At 37.4% G+C, this 17,724-nt stretch overlaps 1 long non-coding RNA gene across 1 annotated transcript in view; it reads right to left on the bottom strand.

Annotated features, from left to right (window-relative positions):
• Positions 1-671: 671 nt before the first annotated feature.
• The window catches only part of LOC136835893 (uncharacterized), a 59,756-nt gene continuing 42,703 nt past the window's right edge, over positions 672-17,724 (bottom strand). Inside the window, exon 4 of the long non-coding RNA XR_010852273.1 lies at positions 672-2,452. This is a non-coding gene — a long non-coding RNA (uncharacterized lncRNA). The remainder of the gene's footprint in view (positions 2,453-17,724) is intronic.

Genomic DNA, 17,724 nt, shown 5'->3' with positions numbered 1-17,724 from the left:
TCAAAGTCTTGAAGTTTTATTAGTCATAGAATCACCACCTTCCAATAATCTTCTGGGAACTTCTAACAGTGATGTTAACTGTGCAATGATTTCTCAGAGAACAAAATTGAGTTTCATGACCAATTTCAGTAATTTATTTAGGAGAAAACAACAGAAATAATTTAAAATAGCAGGGCTGTGCAAAATATGAATGTTCTAAATTGCCATTTACCTGATATCACAGCAAAAGTATTTTTAAACAGATGATTCCTAGGAAAGATCTCTGAACTCTTAGGAATGAAAAAGTCTCCTGTTGATACATTGGGTTGCTATGAAATTATGTTAATAATCAACCTCCCAGGTTTTATGAATGTTTTGTACTAAACAGTTAAAATCTGTTCTAAACAGTTCAAATACAAAAATATCACAGAACAGTGAGACTACTTTACTTTTAATGGATTCCATAAGACAAAAGTTGCCAAAAAACGCCTGCATTCAAATGTACTATCTGCCAATCTTCACAGACTAAACCTAACAAAATCTGCATAAAGTGAGAGCACTACAAGTCCACACAGTAAACATGAAAGTGTGCCTCAACTTTCTATATCAGAGAAACTCAGTCTTCAGGAATATGTCCACACAGTGGAAATAGGTCTAGATTGTTCCTGAATTAAAATATGGCAAGACACACACTAGCATACCCCAGATGGAGGGGGAGGAGGTAAATTACGTCCGCTCCATATGACTATGAACACTCAACAGCAAATCAAAACCTGAGACCAAATTGGCCAAAAACAAAGCTTCCATGTTGTCATGAACTTTCTACAAAGAAGGGACATCTGAAATCTTTCCATAAACACAACAATGAGGACCCACTTAATCTATTACCTTAAGCAATCTATGACATTTCTAGGCCGCTTTTAGGAACCTATTCCATAGGAACTTGGGGCAACTGAATCTCATGACTCTACCCTCATGATTCAAGGCCATTTGCTTCACCTTCTGGTACATAACAGCAGGAAATAATGATACTTGTACATACAACATGAGACAATGACAAGATTGCTGTGCCAGTTCTCGGGGAGAAATGACACAACCATTTGCATGTTGCACTGTTCTTCAGTCAATTGCACTGCCAGAAACACAACTTGCCCATGAAACTCAGACATATGTAGAGTGATACTGGACTCCTTTCTAAGGAGTCTTCATGAACCTTCACATAAGAAAAGTATACACGAAACTCTTAAATGTCCTACGAGGGAAAATGTTACAACGCAAACTAAAGAGGCCTCGAGAGTCAATAAGTTTTGCATTCAAATTCACTCTTTCTTCTGAAGCAGTGGTATAAATTGATATTAAGCCAATTACTACATTCTCACAAAGATAAATGTGTCAATACAAAATTCCTGGGTCTAATAAAGACATACAAAAGTGTTCATCTTCAGATCAAATTAATACAAATATGTCTCATGGAATACTGAGAAATATTCCCTGATAATCAATCCATTTTGTCATAAGCACAATGTTACTTATAAGATAATGAAAGTCATGTATAAAATATATTCCTATTTTGGTGCTTTAAGCATCTTAACAGTGTCATGTTCTCTGTTCTTCAGAGTATTTCTATTCTCGAACAGAGTGGAAGATCTAAGACTGATTTTTTGGCTTTCTGAAGATTCTAACTTCATAAAAATTGGACTTATTATTTATTTTATGCATTCTTTACAAAAATTAGGTTATACAGCAAAACTGAATGACCTCTTCAGCACATCTGATAAAGTTACCAAAGTACTGTACCTGAATTTTACAGAATACTTTCTAGGCATAAAATTTATGCCAGTCATGACATGAGCAAGATAAAACCACATTGCTAGAGACGGTCTCAGATCACCAGAAGAGTTTATAAAATCTAAATTCATTTCTATAACCTTCAGTCCTAATTTCAAATGGCAACTTTGTTCCAAGTTAGAGGAACATAACTTGAAAAAATCTGACAGTCTGTTTAGTTAAGAAAATGACTCAGGTTTATCTCCAGGCCTAGAGTGTCTGAGATTATCTTTTGTACTTTTGAAACTCCTACAGATTTTAAAATCAGCCAAGTAATAAAATGAACTCTTATCAGTACTAGGTAAAAATGTCAGTAACTTAGTCTCAAGTTATAATAAATTCTAGACAGAATAAACAAGCCATTTACAACACACATTATAGCAAACATTAACCATCTGGATGATGCCAAAGTGAAGAAATGCTCTCGGTAAACAAACAGAAGTCAAATGCCATGTCTTAACTTCATTCCAGTTCAGCGAAGAAACACAGCACTGCACTTCTCATTCCTCAGGGATTGTTTACGACTCCTACGCAGCCTCTGGTGGCACAGCAGAACAGCAAAGAGTGATGGAGCAGTTACATAAAGCAAGCCCCCTCGGAGTGTGGACACAAGCCTTTATTCTTTCCAAAGTTTAACAAACTACATCTGAAAGAGACCTTCAATTTTAGAGCTTTAAAATTTAGAACTTTCAACTTTACATTAAAAAATGACAGAGATTTCGACACGAATTCCATTCTGACATAAGTTTGGGGCCATGTCGAACTCTGTACTGTTTTGATAAACCTGCTTTATGCCCAGTTAGATTACTTTCACTCAATCCTGTGGTAAAACATTCTGTTCTGGCTTACTGCTCGTGAGCTTGGAGATCATGTTCTTATATCGCTTTCTATGAACCTGTATTTTTGGTAGAATGTCGAGTCTGGTGTCCTTTTGAAGCTAAATGATTTTACTTCATTTTAATATCTTTGAAAAACCAAAACATTTTGAAGCTAAATAATTATACTTTATATTAATCTCTTTGGAAAACCAAAACATTTTGAAGCTAAATGATTGTACATCTTAATATATTTGAAAACCAAAAATTTTGAAGCTAAATAAATGTACTTTATCTTAATATCTTTGAAAGAGATAAACAAAACTATTATATAGTCAGAATGATGAGTTGAATTTAGCTGAGAAGAGAAATCATGTTACTTTTTGTTAATAATCTTTAAAATATACAGGAAATTTCGAAATTAATTCTGTGCCAAGCAAATATGTCGGTTTAAAAGAAAATGATAACCTTCATTGTGTTTGTAAGCAAATTATCAGACACAAATTACATAAATATGTACATCATTTAGAAAGGAAATCTATTAAACTTTTGCAAAGTGCAAACTCAAGAAAATACTTTATATAAAAATAAAAGAAATAAAGAACAATTACTCAGCTTGAAAATGAAACCAAAAACCAAGATTCCATTCGAAAAAATGAATTTGCAGTTGTCAATGGAAAAACTGTCTTTATGCTTAGAAACAGTAATCTAGAACCTTTCTTCTTTCTCTGTGTTCCCTCAACATATTTATAGAATACCATTGACAAATTAATTGGTCTCATGTGATTTATAAAAATTAAACAACCAGTTGCCTAAAAATGTTTAAAATTGTAAGAATATTTGCAGAACATTAAAATTGTTGTCTAGTGAATCATGAATGTTGTATCTAATAACCACCAATATATATACAACACAAACTATTTCCTTGTTAATCAAATGTAATCACTTTTAATTTGCTGCACTTATCTGAGCTTGTAAGTAAAAGATTTCATGAAGGTAACTTGCAATTAGAAGACTCTAAGTGTCCCTGATGAAGAGAGAACAGACACGTCCAAACTTACGTCAAAAGGAATTTTACAATAAGCAAAGTTAATCACTTACAAATGTTACAAAGATCTCACTAACAATATTCAAATTACATGAGGTATTATATTTAGATCCAATTTGAAATGTACAACTTTAGAAATGGATTCGAAAGTTGTACCATACTGCAGGAGTGGCCAAATCAAATCTTCTGATATTATTTAAATGATTAAATTTGCCCCTCTTGTATACAATTACGCCAGCAACGCTATATAAAAAAAAGTCTACAGAAAAGAACAAGTGGTTTGGTCAAACGTGAAACTATGGAAAGCAAATTAAAATACTCATTAGTTTCACAAATACAAACGTGACAGGTATTTCAACAGTTTATTTCTGGCACAGAGAAACAGAGATAAGGCTAGGCATATGTTAAGGAGACAGTTGGTTAATGCTAAACCTCCTTCGACTGCACTGTCACTTCATCTTGTATAAGGAACACTGTGTCACTGCCATACAGTGGCCTCACACCTTACCCTCACCTCACTTTTAGCAAAAGGCCTGGGAGCCACATTAAATGGGCTCTGAAGACTCCTCCTCAGTTCTAAAGGAAATACGACGTTGGGATCCTTTTACAGGATTTTGGAAGAGTCTTGGCCTTTCCCTGACAACAGTGTCACAGATGTAGCTGTACTTATAGACATCACATAACAAAATATCTGCTGGAAAAAACTTATCTGCAATTGCTAAGTGTACCAGGAGAGATGACAACATCTCTATGGCTCAGAAAATGTTTCAGCACATCCGGGCACTAGAAAAAAATTCTGAGGTCATCAAGATCTTGTGAAGAGTTCATTAACCAATCCTAAACGTACTTGCTTTACATAAAACTGCTTACTATTGAACCAGTGAATCTTAAACTATCAATAATACTCTCACAATATCCAAAAACTTTCCAGGAACACTGGCCCTACCAAACTATAATTTTCCATCATGCTGGCAACTCGTGGGACCAGATAAAACATCTCATATATTTTGACCACACTAAAAAAACATATAGAAGACAGTGCTCCTAACTCTGTGCAATTCTTAAAATGACCTAGAAGCTTTTACTGAATATAAATTCTGTTTCACACAGGTATATCAGCATCTTCATTGCCTCCTACACAGTGAGGAGATGCAATGGCCGTCTGTCCAATTCCGCCACTCAAGTCTTCCCTGTGTTTTATCTTTCAGAAATCTCCCCCCCACTTCCTGCATCCCATATCATAGTTCTCATCCAAGTAGGTCTGTGTATTCCAATTCTTTTGGTGGCCCAGAGGAGTCCTGCTGACAATATTATGCGCTGTTCTCCCTGAGTTGTGCAAAGGATACGTTCAGGTGTTCTCTATACATGCTTCATACAGTCCATTGCGGAAGATAATCTGGTGACCGGTCATCCCCTTGAATGAAACTGACCTATCAAACATTCACTGTTGTCTGCATTCTGCACAAATACATTTGTCTCCTGATTACCTAATTCAAGTGTATGTTCTGCACTAGACTTCGTATCACACAGTAAATTCATTTCATAGCTGCTGCGGGATCTTGTGGAACTTTGTCACTACCTTCACCAAAAGTGCTTGAAGTTCCTGACCAACCATTTCTCTCTTTCTCTAAATCTTCAGCTGAAGAAAACCCTTACTGCTAAGAGTCAACAGAATATAATAAACCCAAGAGAGCTCCAAAGGGAAATCGGCCCGCAGAGAGAGAGAGAGAGTTACAGGAGAAGGTGATATAAATAAATAAACATGAGAGAATAGAAAATAAAACCAATACACCTGAAATTCAGATGTCAGTAGAAAACAAGAATGAATTTGCTCCTAGCTTGAATATTTGGTGATCAGAAGATTCCACAACTGCATTAGGCAAACTATGCCACATTTGAATTGTAGCCAAGATAAAACTCCCAGCAAACTGCGTCACAGACAGTGAATTAACACCTGCTATGTTTGGTACAAAGTTCAAAGAGCCATATGTGTGGCAAGCCTTGCAGAGTATTGGGTATTTAGGTGTTGTTAAAAACAAAAATTATACCTATTTCTCACCAAATGTAAAGAGGATTTGCTTGTCGTTAGTGTTTCAACTTCTTCGGCAAAAAAGCTAGCACCGAACACCCTATGAAAATCAATTCCAGCATGATTAACTGCACAAAACACCTAGTCACAAATATCTGAATTTGAAACAATATTACAATATGTTTGAGTTTCAAACAGAAACCTGAAACAACTGTCATACAATACAGAAAAATTCTTTCACAGCTCACAGCCACTGGCAAAATGTGATGTACACATTTGACGATGCAAAGCAAAGCCTTCTGTGAAACAATAAAACTAAAATGTAAGAACATCACGACCTTCAGAGCTAGACCAATAATATGGCAGCAGTATACAGTAAATATTTTTTCGTATGAACACGTACTTTGTAAGATAACATAAAAAATTCCATGGAATAAAATGTCATATACAATTATACAAAAACCTGCTGTTACTTGCCAGCCTTGGCTGACAGTAATACAAAAAACTGAGAAAAATGAAGAAGATTACTAACCTTTACTCTTTTTAGTCAAGTTACTGCAAGGTGTAATTATACTTGGTTAACGATTACAGTAATTACATTTGCTCAACAACTAATAACAACGGTTTACAAATTAATACTAGGGGAACAAGTGAATAACAATAAATAATAAATATAATATAATATAATATAATATAATAATAATATAATAATTATGAATAATAATAAATAAGCTGAGATTATAAAGATTCGGTGGTGCAGTAAAAGATGAAATTCCTTGTCGCATGTGGATAGGTCCAGACGACGAATGCAAGGGGCACGGCCAATCAAAACTCACTTATATCGCACTGTTCACAAATTGGAATCAGACTAGCATGCAAGCAATGGGTAGCAGGCTGAGAAAAGGATCGACTAGGGGAACAAAAGGAGGGTCTACTGATGAATGGAGAGAGAAATACACGGTGAGCATGGGTTATACTACTTGGAGGGGGTTCGTTAAAAGTCGAGAAATATATCACGAGAAGGAAAAACAGGCTGCCAAAATACTCGCGCTCGTCCAAGGTTTATCGTAGGCATCCAAAGGTAATATCCAGTTATCCTGAATTGGGACACCACGTGGAGCAAGGGTTGGCAGTTCTGTGAAATGTGCAAATCGGGAAGTATATGTCCATTCGATAGTAAGGCCAATAACTGTCTGAGCGTGAATTTGAGAGTGCCTGGGCGACGCCGAGGCAGGAGCAGCTCAGGGTCCAATATGGCTGTTGCATGAGGTAGGGCTTCCAGTCTTTGTAGCGGCTCTCCCATGGATATCCGGAAACACGAGATTTTGACGGCAGAGGAGGAAGAATACAGGAAGGACAAAATGAGAGAATTATGCTGTGTGGGCAGCCATTTGCACTTTGTTTGCATGGGGGCGGCCATTTTACGAGCAAAGATTAGCCCTGCACGTAGCCCCCATATTAGTAGACATTTCGTTCTTAACAGGACGAAAGGTCTGCAAGAACAGGATTAACTTGAGCGAATGTAAATTAAATTAAGAAGTGGTTTTGATTGGCTAGCTGTCTGAGCATACTCTTGTACATAGAATAACATGTCACTACTAATGCCCATAATATGTGCTTGTTTATTTATCTGAGAAGTATTGTCTGTGGAATAAAGGTTAAAACTAAATATTAAGGTAACTCGACACTAAGGTCAGAAAGTTGAACTAACTGAATTCCACAAAGATGCAAGCTAGCGCAGCGCTATACGTTAAACACTAGGCTACTGATTAGATGCAGCATAAAACACGCAATGGGTAGTACAAAATTTACATAAAAATACCCATACTTAATACTAAGAATAATGACCCTACATTTGATTAAGGAAGGTACTGCCTGTGAGGTTGACTAAAAAGAATAAATCTATTACTAACTGAATGCCCCACAGAACCTGGCTAACGCAGCACCATCAAAGTGATAACCTAGCTCACAGGTGAATGATACATCCCTACAATAACGGAACATGCTAAATACAAGCGGGTATGTTGAGCTGCAACTCAAACTCTAGTAATAATAATAAAAATTAAGGCTAAATATGATACAACTGAGCTCTCAATTGAATATTTCGCAAGTAAGCAAATAAAATACTTCAACATGGGCATGTTGGAATGCAACAAAATACACATGGAGCTAGGACATGTCCTCAGCTGTGGTCTAAGGAACAGACGTAGCGCAATACAAAATAAATTCTTTCAATACAACAATGCTGATTAAAAGTAGGAGCCAACCCTAGACATCCTTTCTGGATCAAGGGCTAAGATTGCTGTACGAAGCTAAGGAACTGTTACAGCTATACAATATGAGTGTCATGAGAGCTTAATGGTTCTGATAAATACAAGAAATAGGATCCTAAGGCTATGTGTAATATATATATGGCACCAGGGCTGGAAGAGCACCTATGCTCTGTCATTATTCAAGTTTCAGGTGCCTGACCTTCCAGCTGTAGCAATGGAGGCTTAGCCCCTTGATGCAGGTAGCCTTCCAGTTACTTTTCGTGGGAAGTGCTGGAATTGCAGTTGCTGAGTGGAGCCAACGACGCTTCTTCAAGGGACTGGTGTGCTTCATCTCTTGTTATTTTTTCCACAGAATCAACTGTGGGAACAATTCCTGGATCTACGGGTGGCTCTGCCTCTTCTAAATCGCCCTTGGGCTTCGATGGCTCTGAAGGAACTGGTTGGGCCGATTCCCGGGAAGGCTCATGAGTGCCTTGGGATTCTAAGCAGGGAGTGGTACTGGAGGCTATGCTACCAAACGGAGTGCGACAACCTCAACAGCGGTAGTGCCAAAAATGGGGTCTAAAGCAGTGCCACCCACTCCAGCTGCTGTGACAACTGGAGAAAGGGTGGCACCAACAATCTCTGCCACCTGCCACCGCAGTTCTGGGGCCTCTGTGATCAGCTTGGGTATTAGTCCCACATCTGCCAGAGTCTTAGCTTCTGGGAACTTGGAAGAAGAGGAGGAGTTCGTTGTAGGTGAGAGAGGCTCGCAAGTTGTAAGATCTCCTGAAGGGAGATCGAGGGCGTGCTCTGGCACTGGCACTAAGGTTTTGGCCTCCTCCAGGTTGGTCTGTAGGGAGTCATGGCAACAATCATCTACAAATCTGGGGGATGTAACAGACCTAGTGGGACACTGGTGGGAATTCTTGGAATGCTCACGCATGCTACACAAGTTGCAGAACTTCTGCATCCATCTCTTGGAAGGAGCCCAGTCCTTGGGCTGTGAGTTTGGGGCAGGACCAGGCAGTGGCACTGGGTCTGGAGGACCCAGGTCGGGCTCAGGAAAGGGGCAAGACTTGAGGGCCTGTCCTATGAGTAGCTTGGAGTCTTTGGGAAGGAAATCCACTACCCCATAGGTACTAATTCTACTGTGTTGGGGTGTGGTCACCCTCAAATGGACAGGTGGGATTTTTGCCCTGTGCCCATCTACAATTTCATAAATTATTGTCTTATTCAGGTGGATGAGGACCTGAGCCGGTGCCTGGTCTTTCTGTACAAGGGATATCGTGTTGTAGAGGTCATGGCAGGTGAGGATCAGTCGACCTCCATCGAAAACTCTGGGAGATGCCACAATGATGGGCCCCTCACCTGGAGGTTCTAGTGGAAGGTCTTTCCCTTCAGACGAGTGCCAACCATCCATCCATCATATGGCCATCGCATCAGGTAGGGCTTCCAATCTTTGTAGCGGCTCTCCCATGGCTACCTGGAAACACGAGACTTTGACGGCAGAGGAGGAAGGATACAGGAAGGACAAAATGAAAGTTAACCCTGCACATAAAAATTAAAATGCTCAACTGAATGCCACTACTGGCAGAAACCCCCATTTGCTAAAATCCTGTTTAAAACCCATAAAAACACTTAGAACTGCCCCAGTTTTATAAAAATGCTTATACCTGAGTGTTTTAATAGTTTTACCCTGCACATAAAACTATATAAAATAAAAATTTCTAACAAGCGCATGGGTGAATTTTCAACTGAATACAGAAACCCATGAATGTGTGGCCACTACTGTAATACAGTACAATACAATAATCCCTCAACTTAACAGGAACTGATCTACAGGACTTCTCTACATATCAGCTACATTATCATGAAATATCTTTGCTGTGCCACCATTTTAGGAAAAATAAATTTGCTAGATAAATCTTTTAAATGAAATATATGTACGGTACAGTTTAGGATAGGTCACAGAAATCATGGGAGTTACTGTTAGCCATGAAAGAGCTCGAAAAAGTTCAAGAGCAGTTGTACTATAAGGTCTTTGTTGCATTTTAAGACTACATGCCCCTAATAAACCATACCTGGATTATTAAAAGACAGAGAACAATTTTGCTTCTTCCAAGAAAATAAATTAATTTAACTGCATGAAAAAAATGAGGTGAAATTGACAATCATTTCCCAGTTGAATGATTCCTTCTGGAATGAAGGAACCTCTCAACATTATATCTGAATGTCAGTGGTACTTTTACAACAAATTCTTGAAAACAAAATGTATTCATCCTGTAATAATTCTATAAAAACACAGTACAAAGCTTAAAGTGCAGAATACAAGGGAGTTTTTTTACGTTAGTTATAGGAAATGAGTCTTCTTTCAAGCCAGGCTAGGCCTACTGTACGCCAAAAAAACCACCTCTTAATCGGCAGTTATCAGCTCATTGCAAACTTTGCAAATGACCCGAGTTGCGTACATTATATGACCTATACAAAGCTGATGACATTATACAAAGTATTACTGCCTAGGCTATACAGAAATAGGCTTCAAGGGGAACTGTACCATGCATAAGTCTCACAAGAAAGCTACTGTGAACATTATACTGTGATGAAATGTACAATGACTGTATTGATACATAAACAGTTATGGTAGAATCTATTGCAAGAATCTGCGTTCTACTGAAGAGATTTATGAATGTACTACAATGTTATCCATGTAATTAGCAAAATGTGAACCGTCTCTTCAAGTTTCATCAACATCCGTCATGCAGAGATGCACAAACTGGATAAATAATTCAGAAACTTGGTAAGTGATTCAGGAACCTGATAAATAATTCAGGAACTTGATAAATAATTCAGGGATCAGATAAATAATTCAGAACCTACACAAATAATTCATGAACTTGACAAACAATTCAGGAACTAGATAAATGGTGCAGGAACTTGATAAATAATTCAGGATCTAGACAAATAATTCTGGGACAAGCCTGAATTTACAGTCTAGAAAACTGACTCACAATAATCACAACTTTAACATGTAATTATCTCTAGGTTCATGGTAGGCATGCCGTAACAGTAGTCTTTCTTTATACAAGTTTGCAAAAACAAAATTAAGTAAAATAATAACAAACTTGGAATAGGATCTACATAATTACTATATGACAAAATCATCAAGAGTTTTGTTTCATTTCAACACCTTAAAGAAAGCTTTTTCAAAGTGCAAGACATCTTTAAAAACCAAAGCAAAATATCAACTGGTGTCATTAATTCCTTCATCAACATGTCTAGACTTCCAATCTTACTAACTGGGTTTCCCGTAATGTCTAATACTGTCATTCGAAATGTTTTGCAGTTTTTCACAGTGTGTTTAATCTGGTAGCAGGACATAAGCTGTGGTCCTGTCTTCTCACTGAAAAGCAAAGCCTTTATTATCATAAGTCTTTTGGCAGATCTTTGCATTTTAAAAATTTTTTTACTTGTACGAGTACATCTCCTTCTTGTTCCAACTTGAATACATTTTCAAAAGGGACAACTTCCAACCTCTTCTTCAGGAGATCCAGTTTCCTTTTCACATAACTTTATTCAATGATTGCTATAATGTTTAGGTCTTTTGATGCAGTAATCACTGCCCTTTACATAAAAGTTAATCAAAGTTTTTGATTCACACATGTAATTACAGATTTTTTTTCCCTTTTAAAGGATACACTTTACGTAACTTTTACTGGAACGGTGATCCATGGAAACAGGTTATCTATATATTATGTATCTAATGTGCAGCTTAAACAGAATAAGACATTACTTTAGTAATTTACAAAACAAGTCCTGTCTCAACACTTCTGACTGGTTAGCTTAAAACAGAATACAGTATTACAGTACTTGAGTCATTTACAAAGCAAGTTCTGTCTCAACACTTCTGACTGGTTAGCTTAAAACAGAATACAGTACAGTAATACAGGACTTTAGTTATTTACAAAACAAGTCCTTTCCCAATATTCTGGCTGGTTAGCTTACAACAGAATACAGTAATACTGTACTTTAGTCGTTTACAAAGCAAGTCCTTGCTCAAAACTTCTGACTGGTTAGCTGAAAACAGGATATAGTAATACAGTACTTTAGTCATTTACATGGCAAATCTTGGCTCTAAACTTCTGACTGGTTAGCTCAAAACAGAATATAGTAATTCAGTACTTTGGTCATTTACAAAGCAAGTCCTCGCTCAAAACTTCTGGCTGGTTAGCTTACAACAGAATACAAGTCATTTACAAAGCAAGTCCCTGCTCAAAACTTCTGGCCAGTTAGCTTAAAACAAATATAGTAATACAGTACTCTGGTCATTTACAAAGCAAGTCCTTGTCAAAATTTACTTAAAACAGGCAAGACAGTACTCTGGTCATTTACAAAGCAAGTCCTTGCTCAAAACTTCTGGCTGGTTAGCTTAAAACAGAATACAGTAATACAGTGGTTTAGTCAGTCCACTGTGTCCAGTGGGCTAATACAAAGCGTCAGGATTTACTAATGCTATATCACATTTTTTGTAGAATACCAAGAACATAAAAATACCAAGAACATATAAAAAATAATCAAATAAAACTGCACCTAATTTTCATTGATGTTTAATGAAAAATCAATCTTTTTACTTCCACTAAGAATGACATTTCATGGAAATATTCAAGCTTACAACTACATATACAAGTGCATATGCATAATGCTGAATAACATAAGGAAGCAAAATTCACATCAACCAATGACAAAACTAATTCTTAATTTGGAAATCATACAAAAAGTACATGGGAACAAGAAAAGTGAAGTATACACTAGAACATTTCTTAACCTAGCACTGTACAGTGTTCAGTGAGCACAATTTAAAAAAACCAGAATATATCACGTCAAATTCACTATGGTCAAAATATTTTGGTTCTGCTTTGACTTCTAAGAAAGGATCTGCAAGTAAAGAGCCATCATCTGTGCTTTCATTAAGATCCTCCTCCAAATTCTCCTTCTCCTCTTTGATTAACAGCAATTATAATGATTTTTCAGCTTCCATTTTCACAGGATGTTCTATGTATAATACTCAATCCTAGTTAGGATCTAGGATCTAATGAAATTTTCCTGTTTGGAATACTCAGGAATAAAATATAAAAAAAGAGTAAACAAATGCTCTCAACAGCACTGTCTAGAACACAGAATTAGAATAACTTCCGTGTAAAAATTAATTGGATCCTAAAAATATAAATACTCTTTGGTTTTTATTTTCTACAGTCCCATAGGTTGCTTTTGTCAAGTTTTTTTTTTTTTTGTTAGAGTTTGCAAATAAGTACACGATAATTATTTGAATATCCAGTGCAACTTACTTTGAAATGCAAAAAATTTACAAGTCTGTCAGTGCAACTGAACATCACCTCTGATGAGTGACTGTTTGTGCATTTTGACACTTGAAAACACTATTTTGGCATTCAAAACCATTGATTGTGTTTTGGAGATTGCAAGACAAAAACATAACACGGTGTAAAATAATAGCATCTATCCTCCATGAGTCTCACAAATGTTATGAATCTACAAGAGGAAAAGTGTTTTAACACTGTATGAGAGAATGGCATCTCTCTTCCGAGTTAACGCATTCATTCTAAGATGGACCTAATGAAAAAAACTTCTTGGGAACTAAGTGCATATACAGTATACGACTTCTAACCTTTTGAGACACTTCGATTAAAAATATCTCCTTATGGGTGCTCACAATGTTTTGAGAGCAGAGGAATGCTAAACACCTTTTTGGCATCCAGTTCACTTAATTGCCCTCTAAATATGAATTTTCATGAGTAATCTCAAAGTATTTGAAATTGTCTAACATTTTTGACATTAGGACTGGAGAATGTCCTCTCTCAACAATGAGTTCCAATGTGCACTTTTGAGAATTTCAGAATTAGAAAAATACTTGGACAAAGATCAAGTATACAGTTTCTGTCTAGTATGAATTCTCGTGTGTTCTGAGATGACTTGAGCCAGAAGAACTTCTTTGACATACAGAGCAAGTGAATGGTTTCTATCCTGTATGAATTCTCATGTGTCTTTTCAGACAACTTGAGACAGAAAATCTTCTTTGACATATAGAGCAAGTATATGGTTTCTCTCCTGTATGAGTTCTCATGTGTATTTTGAGACTACTTTGATGAGAAAAACTTCTTTGACATGAAGAGCAAGTATATGGTTTCTCTCCTGTATGATATCGCATGTGTCTTGTGAGAATACCTAAGGCGGAAAAACTTCTTTGACATACAGAGCAAGTGAAAGGTTTCTCTCCTGTATGAGTTTTCATGTGTGTTTTGAGATTACTTTCTTGAGAAAAACCTCTTTGACATATAGAGCAAGTATATGGTTTTTCTCCTGTATGAGTTCTCATGTGTGCTTTGAGAGGATTTTGACATGAAAAACTTCTTTGACATATAGAGCAAGTGTACGGTTTCTCTCCTGTATGAGTTCTCATGTGTGTTTTGAGATCGCTTTGACAAGCAAAACTTCTCCGACATACAGAGCAAGTGAACGGTTTCTCTCCTGTATGAGTTCTCATGTGTCTTGTGAGATTACATGTGTGTGAAAAACTTTTTTGACATACAGAGCAACTATAAGGTTTCTCTCCTGTATGAGTTCTCATGTGGGATTTCAGGTTGCAAATTTGTGAAAATGTCCTTTGGCATTCAGCGCAAGTTAATCGCTTCCCTGCTCTGTTGCTTCTCTTTGGAAATACTTCGGTTCTATCCAAATGTCTATTTTTTTCTGCAATACACATCTTCTTTCCACTCTCATCATCAGAGCTTGGAGAGCAGTCCTCATACTTGATAGATTGGGATGAACAGTTCTCATCAAATTCGCTATGGTCAAAAAATTCTGGTTCTGCCTTGACTTCTAAGATGGGATCAGCAAATAAAGAGCCTTCACCTGTGTTTTCTGTAAGACCCTCCTCCAAATTCTCCTTCTCTTCTTTGATTAATGGCATTTCTACAGGATGTTCTATCTACAATACTCAATCCTAGTTAGGATCTGATGAAATTTTCCTCTGTTTGGAATACTCTGAGATAAATTGAAAAAATCTGAGAAAAACATGTTCCGAATAGTGCCGTTCATAATAAACACAGAATGAGAGATTCAAAATAATTTCATGTTTTACAGTATGTGCTTTTTTCAACTCTAAAATAAGCATACTCTGGGAAAACAAATATCACAATGCAATCATCATCTGGACACAATTGTCTCAAAAGATAAATAAATAAATAAATAAAACAGCCTTGGATTCTGTTTCGAATCAATAAATTTAGTCAGGCCAAAGTTGGTTGACAATTCAACCAGCTTCTGCCTTTACCACAAATTCCCGGCTTACTCTAATTCTGACAATCAAATGAACATCGTCTTTCCTTCATGAGTTGTGGGTACTATAAATCTATTCACAGAAGAATGGCTTTTTTCTTATACAAACTGCATGTCCATTTTGAGATGGTTCTAATGAAAAGGCTAATTGGACATCCAGTGCATATAAATAATTTCTATCTAGTATGAGTTTTCATGTGTCTTTTGAGAACATGGGACATGGAAAAGCTCCTTCAGCATTCAGCACAGATGAATGGCTTCTCTCCAGTATGGGTTCTCATATGTACTTTGAGATGAGAGGAATGATAAAGACCTTTTTGGCATTCAGTGCAAGTGAAAGGCCTTTCTCCAGTATGATTTTTCATGTGTAATTTCAGGCTATTCAGACATGTATAACTTTTTGGACACTCAGAGCAAACGAATGGCTTCTCTCCAGTATGCCTTTTGATGTTTATTTTGAGACTTTCAGAATGAGAAAAACTACATTGCTTGGACATACAGTAAAGAGCGAGTGAATGGTTTCTCTTCCGCATGAGTTCTCATGTGGATTCGTAGATGTCTTGAAAGGGTAAAGCTTCTTTGACATATGAGGCAAGTAAATGGTTTCTCTCCTGTAAGAGTTCTCACGTGCATTTTCAGATTACTGAAGTGAGAAAAATTACTTTGGCATACACAACAAGTGAATGGTTTCTCTCCAGTATGAATTCTCATGTGGTGTTGAGATGACTTAGGTGAGTAAAAGTACTCTGGCATTCAGTGCAAGTATACGATCTCTTCAGTACGGATTCTCATGTAGATTTTGAGATGACTCAAGTGAGAGAAAGTACTTTGACATTCTGCACAAGTTATTTCAATATCTGATCTTTTTTGTTCAATATAAAAAATCCTGTATTACATTGGTAACATGATGTAAATAACAAAACTGTAGTAAAAATCTTCTCAAACTCCCACTGCATTACATCGAGGATCTCATGAAATTTTCCTCTTTTTGGGATACTCTGAAATAAAATAAAAAAATCACAGTAAGAATGTGCTCTGAATAGCACTGTCCATAACAAACACAGAATCAGATATTCAAAACAATTTCATGCATCATAATAAGAGAGCTTGTTCTAACTCTAAAACTTAGGTCCCTTGGGAAAACTACAAATTTTCAGAGTAATTTTGTATTTTTCCAAACATGCAAACCTGAAGTCTTTACACATAGATTTTACTTGCAGCGCGAGCTGGGAACGGCTGTTTAACTTTTAAAGAGGGTAGTTAACTACCGACGGTAGGGGTGGGAGTCCCGCCCACCCAGTCGGCATGCACTAACTTTGCCTTTCAGCCCAGGTATCAGAATGAGGGGTGGCTGAGGTGGGCCATTCATGTAAAGACCTTCAGGTTTGTATGTTAGGAAAAATACAAATTACTTTGAAAATTTATTATTTGTTCCTACACGAATACAAACCTTCGGTCTTTATGTATGGAGACTTACTCTCAGTGGGTGGAGTCTGAGTAAATTTATGAACTGACTGGTAGTTCTGCTCACCTGGGCCTCTCTTCCTGGCCTCAAAGAGCAGAGGAAGGAGTCCCATGTCTCTGATCTGTTGAGCATATGGGATGTTCAACTATCAGACTCCTGGACCTTTCAAATAAATGAGTTTGTGTCATTGATTCAAAAAGGGCTTTGATGAACCAGTAGTGTTGGAGACAATAAAAGGCTAATAAAACCAACAGGTTTGCTTTATTGTCAGCCCGTCTCTCCCCTTGCTAGAGAGAGGGGGGGAGGACTTGCATGAATTAGTTTACAGTATTCTATATTACAGACAGGGTACTCAGTTACGTAAACTCACCTGCACAGCACACCAGTCCAGCACGTGATGGCTCGCTAACCTTCCCTCTGCCCTATGGGAGAGGAAGGTAAAAAGAAAAAAAGGGAAGAGGCCAGTCACTCACACACATTCTCCCTTTTGCAACCATACACCTTAGGCGAGATGCTACCTGTCCCTATAGGGGAGCTGGGTGAGCTACACAACTTGCTGAGCAGCCACTACAGGACCCAATGAAAACATATCCAAGGACCTATGGGCAATGTCCTGAAGGCAGAAGGACATGAATGTGGTTTGTCTAGACCACAATCCCGCCCTCAGTACCTGTGGAACCAACAGGTTCTTCCTGAATGCAAGGGACTGACCAGTGCCCCTAACCTTGTGAGCTCTCGCCTGGAACATACTCCCATTCACCTCGTCAGACACAGGGTATGCCCACTTGATTGTCTCATGAAGTCAGAAAGAAACTGTATCTTGGAGACCTCTTTCTTGGTCAAGCCAGTACTCACAAAGAGTCATTGACATTCAGGCCTGAGCTGTCGAATCCTCTTAAGACAGTATGGCAGCACCCTAACTGGACACAGTAGCTTCTCGTCCCGATCACTACCAA

This window comes from Macrobrachium rosenbergii, chromosome 55 (assembly GCF_040412425.1).
Source record: "Macrobrachium rosenbergii isolate ZJJX-2024 chromosome 55, ASM4041242v1, whole genome shotgun sequence".
Taxonomy (NCBI): domain Eukaryota; kingdom Metazoa; phylum Arthropoda; class Malacostraca; order Decapoda; family Palaemonidae; genus Macrobrachium; species Macrobrachium rosenbergii.
This window is presented reverse-complemented; position numbering and strand designations above follow the sequence as displayed.